Source organism: Phyllostomus hastatus, unplaced genomic scaffold, assembly GCF_019186645.2.
Source record: "Phyllostomus hastatus isolate PE091 unplaced genomic scaffold, TTU_PhHast_1.1 phas_contig_86, whole genome shotgun sequence".
NCBI classification, from domain to species: domain Eukaryota; kingdom Metazoa; phylum Chordata; class Mammalia; order Chiroptera; family Phyllostomidae; genus Phyllostomus; species Phyllostomus hastatus.
The window spans coordinates 7,426,807-7,433,428 of NW_025333977.1; positions in this window are offsets into that span (position 1 = coordinate 7,426,807).

Here is a 6,622-nt window from a genome sequence, read left to right on the forward strand (position 1 = left end):
GTTTCTAAAACCAGCAAGACAAAATGAAACAAAACAAAACAAACATATTATTCTTTGCCTAAGTCTTCTCGTTTGTTAGCTCTTGATAATAGGATAAAGGTTATATGCCTTCCTGAGGTGTACGAAAGTAGCTATCATCTTGGACCAGTATTTATTCCCCCCCTGCCCCCCAACCATCTCTTCAAATATGCTCTCCAATATCCTTTTCTTTAATGATTCAGAGTTTTCATAATTTCGTGAACATATTGGATTATTTTGTGTCTCCTTTATTCACGTATGTTTTTGCCAGAATGCTCAATCTACTACCACCATCTTTCATTGTTAGTTTTTCATTCCTCTTTTAAGACTCCAAATATTATCTCCTTGGTGATGCTTTTCCAGATTTTTTCCACCACAGGAAAGTTAGTGGCGTTTTCCCTCAGTGCCTCTGTAGCATATTCTACATATCTTTGTTGTAGGAACTATTACATCATTTTGTAATTAAATTGGACTTGCATCAGATGGGCATTTAACCTACATGCATTCATCTATATCTATTATCAATAAGAGGAAGGACTTAAAAGGTGAGGCAAAGTATAGACTTTAGTCTGTGGATGCACTCAAATATGAAACAGGTTATACACACCTACAGAAAGAGAGCTGTTGATTATATTGAACATTTTCTCTTCTATCTTTGGCAAAGAAGAGAAATGTAGCATTTATGCTGTTGGGCAGAGGGATGAGAATGACTTCCTAAAAGTAGTGCAGGAATAAATATCACGTTGAAGGCAATCCAGAAACATGAATTAGAAGAGTTACAAAAAGAGAGAAAATTGTCTCCATAAGATGAAAATAATTGTAAGAAATAGGAAGAACAACCAAATTGATATTTTTATGTGTGCTTAAGCATTCGACTCGTAAAACCTGCCATAATTTCTGAATATTATCTAAGAAAATAGATTTTTACATTATTAAAATGCAGGGGTAGGTAAAAACAAGTTTACTGTTGTGAGTACATGAAATAATTTATTCTTGTATTATTATTTATTAATTATCATTATTTATTTGTATTACAACTGTAAATCTACTTTTGCCCACACCTGTATATAACACATTTATATACATATGTTACAGAATAAAGTTGTTTATATAAAATCATTTTTATATATTCTATTGTATTTATGGAATATAAGTAATACTCTATTTTATAGAGAATTTAGGAATTTTTATGGATGACTTTGTAATGTACAATTTTGACCTATGGTATGACTTCAAAATTAATAAATCTTGTGTATAAATTGATATAATCTCTACTTCCCTCTTTATTTTCTTATCCCCAAGCCCCACTAAACCCTCCTTGGGAATAGCGTATTCTTGGCAGGGAACTCATATAAGAATCTCAAAGTGGAGCCACCTTTTAAAATACCCTAAATAGCATGATTTCTCAAAGAGCCTGATACATACCCTTAGAGTATAAGGGAATGTTCAGAGCGGTCACTGACCATTAAGAGACCTATTACAGATGGAACAGTTGTTTTACATGTAAACCGTGTGGTGTAGCCAAGGAAAGGCTGAAGCTGCTACACAGTATTTGAGACTGTGTAGGGACTGGAGCGTGTCCTTTGTCACTTTCTCAGCAACAACCATGGTACCTAGCAGAGGGGAAATATTCTGTAGTATTTATTGATGTGTTTTTGGATCTATTTTTATACTAGAGAGAGAAGCCTGAAGTCAGGGTGTGTTTATACAGTATAATAGTTAATTTTATGTGCCAACTTGACTGGCTAAGATATGCCCAAATAGTTAGTAAAATATTATTTTTGGGTGTCTGTGAGGGCATTTCTGGAAGTTATTAGTATTTGAATCAGTAGACTGAGTAAAAGTCCACCCTCACAATGTTGGGGACCTGGGACTTCCTCTTTCTCTTGCCCTTGATTATCAGAATCACCCCCCACCCCTGCCGCACCCTGGCCACACTCCCTTAGGCCTTTTGTCTCAGCCTGAATTATGCCACGCGCTTTCTTGGTTCTGTAGCTTGCAGATAAGAGATCATGGGACTTTCTGGCTTCTATAACTGCTATAGTCAAATTTGATAGTAAATATCCTTATATATATCTGTATATATCTCACTAGTTCTGTTTTTCTGGAGGACTCTGACTAAACGCACAGTTTGCTTAGTTGAAATATTTTCTAAATTGGGCTGAGGACTATTGGAACTCCGCTCTTGGCAGTGATCAGTGCTTAAAGAACCCGATTACTTATTTAACCAAAGAAGAAGAGTCCTCAGAATGTTGCCTAAAACTTGTCTATTGTCCATTCCCTCTTTAGCAGAATCTGTCTATTTACCACTCTTTTGTTTTTTAAAAAAATCTTTTTTTTTCCTTTAAAAGTTTTTTCTCTCCTTGACCTGCTTGGTGTGGGTCAACGGATTGGGTGCTGGCCTGTGAACCAACGGGTCACCAGTTCGATCCCCAGTCAAGGCACATACCTGGGTTGTGGTCCAGGTACCCAATAGGAGGTGTGTGAGAGGCAACCACAGACTGATGTTCTCCTCCCTCTCTTTCTCCTTCTCTTCCCCTCTCTCTAAAAATAAATAAATAAGATCTTAAAAATGTTTTCTTTCCTCTTGTTTCTGAGCTCTGGCTGGCTGACTGAAATAAATGGTGACATTGCTTCTGCTCATTCTGTCCCATCTTTAGAAACTGCCACATGATGTGGTTCTCCAGTCTTTCTTGGGGATAGTCTCCATGATCAGGCTTTCTCTTCTAACCTCTGATGACCTTGGTGGTCATCCAGGAACCCTGTCCATATTTTCCATGACAGCCTCTGATTCTGGTCCAGCTGGGGATTCAGGATGTGGGATGATTGTATACTCTAATGGCTGCTGTGTTAGCTATGGTGTTACAGAACTTGTTTTACAGTCTATCATGTTATATCACTTTGAATTGATTTTTCTCATTTCTTTTCTCACCTGCATGTTCAAATCTTTTATTTCTATTAAAATGCATCTTATTTCAATCTATACGTACAACTTCTCTTGCCCTTATAAACATAATGGATATCCTCATGTAATATGTAGTTCAGGAGCAGAAACACAATTACTGTGAGAGTCAGTCAGGTAACCTGTGTGTGAGGCTGCCAGCTGTGAGAACACGGTGATGTCAGGACTCTACACAGAGGAGTACATGCTGCGTCTAAAGGTACTAAAATTTAATTTAACAAAAGGCTTCTATGGCAAAAATCAATTTTTAAAAATCATCTGAAAGTATGATTCAGCCCCTGATTTAAGTGAACGACAAAAACATATAACATGGGGGGCTCTATTGATACTTTTGCTCATTTATTTATTTAACGAGTACTTATTGGATGATGCAGAGGCCCAAGTGTTTATTTAGGATGCTGTACCTCTAAATACTAATGCTAATAGTAATACTAATAATATTAATACTAACACTAATACTGATACAAAGAATTTGTCTCTTTCTCTGGATCTAGTCAAACAGGCAGAAAGAGAAATGTGTGGTAGATAATAATAGAACTTAATAATAGAACTGTGTGATCAATGCATTAAAGCGGTGGGTTCCAGAGAGCCCGGTAACTTAGGAGAGGAGGTGGGTGACACCCGAGGACTCAGTGCTCAACAGGAAAGCTACCCTTCTGTCAGCTGATGTCAGTGAATACATCTACGGCCTTTGGAATGTGGGAAAGAGAAGTTTGGGAAATAGGAACAGGAAACAGTTTTTGAAAACAGGTCAAGTGGTGATTTTTTTTCAAGAGATTTATGTTTAGAAACATTTGTTATATTCATTAAGGTTGGTAAAATTTCAGAAAGCTTGTCTCATGACGCTGGGGATAGCTTATTATAGTTTACATTATTCTAAAGATTTTTTTTTGGAAAAAAGAATTGTTCTTTTATAACTATATGATTTAAGTTAAATACTCATCTTTCTGGAATACCAGGAAATGCTCTCTGGTGGGAGAAGGGCAGAAAAGTGAAGTAATGTATCCTGTGTACCTTTTTGGAGTTACATAAAGCACACACACACACAAAATCTCCTCCTTGTTTTCTCTTTTTGTTCTTGGAACTATTAACACTCTGTGAAAAATGTTCTGTGGAACAAATATTTGTAAGGTTCTGATCTGCCCTATAACAATACAATGATTGAAAAAGAAAAGTTATTGCTATCCAGAGATATTTGGGCTATCCTGGTCCAAACAGTAATTTTTTTAAAAAACATATTTTATTGATTATGCTATTACAGTTGTCCCATTTCCCCCCTTCACTCCCCTCAACCATGTACACCCTCTCCCACCCACTTTCCCCCCCTTTAGTTCATGTCCATGGGTCATACTTATAAGTTCTTTAGCTTCTACATTTCTCATACTATTCTTACCCTCCCCCTGTCTATTTTCTACCTACATTCTATGCTACTTATTCTCTGTACCTTTTCCCCCTCTCTCCTCCTCCCACTCCCCTGTTGATAACCCTCCATGTGATCTCCATTTCTGTGGTTCTATCCCTGTTCTAGTTGTTTGCTTAGTTTCTTTTGGTTTTGCTTTAGGTGTGGTTGTTAATAATTGTGAGTTTGCTGTCCTTTTACTATACATGTTTTTTAAATCTTTTCTTAGATAAGACCCTTTAACATTTCATAAAATAAGGGTTTGGTGATGATGAACTCCTTTAACTTGACCTTATCTGAGAAGCACTTTATCTGCCCTTCAATTCTAAATGAAAGCTTTGCTGGATAGAGTAATCTGGGATGTAGGTCCTTGTCTTTCATGACTTAGAATACTTCTTTCCAGCCCCTTCTTGCCTGTAAGGTCTCTTTTGAGAAATCAGCTGACAGTCTGATGGGAACTCCTTTGTATGTTACTGTCCCCTTATCTCTTGCTGCTTCTAGGATTCTCTCCTTCATTTTTACCTTGGCTAATGTAATTATGATGTGCCTTGGTGTGTTTCTTCTTGGATCCAACTTCTTTGGGACTCTCTGAGCTTCCTGGGCTTCCTGGAAGTCTATTTCCTTTGCCAGAATGGGGAAGTTCTCCTTTGTTATTTGTTCAAATATATTTTCAATCTGTTGCTCTACCTCTTCTCCTTCTGGTACCCCTATAATTAGGATGTTGGAACGTTTAAAGATATCCTGGAGGTTCTTAAGCTTCTCCTTGTTTTTCTGAATTCTTATTTCTCCACTCTTTCCTGTTTGGTTGTTTCTTTCTTTCTTCTGGCCCACTCTATTGTTTTGAGTCCCAGTTTTCTTCCCATCACTATTGGTTCCCTGTGCATTTTCCTTCATTTCTTTTATGGTAACCTGCATTTTTTCATATAATTTGAGACCAAAATCAACCAATTCTGTGAGCTTCCTGATCACCAGTGTTTTGAACTGTGCATCTGATAGGTTAGCTATTTCTTGGTCATTCAAAAGGATGAGTTCTGGGGCACTGATTTGTTCTTCTATTTGAGCCATCTCTCTCTCCTTTTTTTTTTTTTTTTTTTTGGTCTGGTGGCTCCTGTTAGGGTGAGGGGTGGAGCCTTAGGTGTTCACCAGGGCTGGGCACCCCAGTCGCTAGATTGTGATGTTGTATGTGAGGGCGGGGCTGAGAGGGAACAATGGCGGTAGCTCCGTTCTCAGTGGGATCTCACTCCCTTCCCTGGGATCCTGGGTTGAGCGCTCTGCCCTGTTCTACAATCGCCACCACTGGGTCTGCCAGCTGCCGCTTGCGTACTCAAGGTCCACCCGCTGTGGTTTTGTGCACCCCAGATGCCTTACGCACTCCCGGTTGCCTTATGCGCCCAATTCTCCCTGTCCTCCACGCCTCGACCCATGCCCAGCTGCTCCTCTCCGCCCCTCCTACCGGTCTGGATGAACGGGTCTATTTCAACTTCTTGGCTGTCCGACTTCCATTCAGATAACTTTTCTATCAGTTCTGGGTGTTATTCTGCCTCTAAATTGTTGTTGTTCCAATCTTGGTTGTGCATGGAGGTATGATGCGTCCACCTATGCCTCCATCTTGGCCGGAAGTCCCCAAACAGTAATTTTAATTCTTTCTTCTTTTTCTGTTATTAGCAAAAACTTATTGAGAATTTTACCAGTTTATCCTACCACTGAGTTAACTTTTTAAAAATTTTACTTCCAAACACTTTTAGAATAAATATTACTTTAAAAAAAAAAGATTTTATTTATCTATTTTTAGAGAGAGGGGGGAAGGCAGGGAGAAATAGAGGGAGAGAAATATCAATGTGTGGTTGCCTCTCATGAGTCCCCTACTGGGGATCTGGCCCGCAACCCAGGCACATGCCCTGACTGGGAATTGAACCGGCAAATCTTTGGTTCACAGCCTGCTTTCAATCCACTGAACTACACTAGCCAGAGGATGGCTGGTCTCATAATCAAACTGACATAAGACAGATTAACAGGATAAAAACAAACAACTTTAATTTTGTATGTAGGCCCAAGAGGTATGGGACCTAGGAAATGGCCAAAGCAGGCTGTTTATATACCCTTATAGAAAAAGAATTTTTTTTTCGTGAAGGTTTGATAAAACAAAGGATTTCAGCTTGGAGTAGATAATTAATGAAGAAATAGCAAAGTTTGTTTATATAGCTTCCTCTGCCTGGAGTTCTCTATCTCCAGTGAAAAGGATG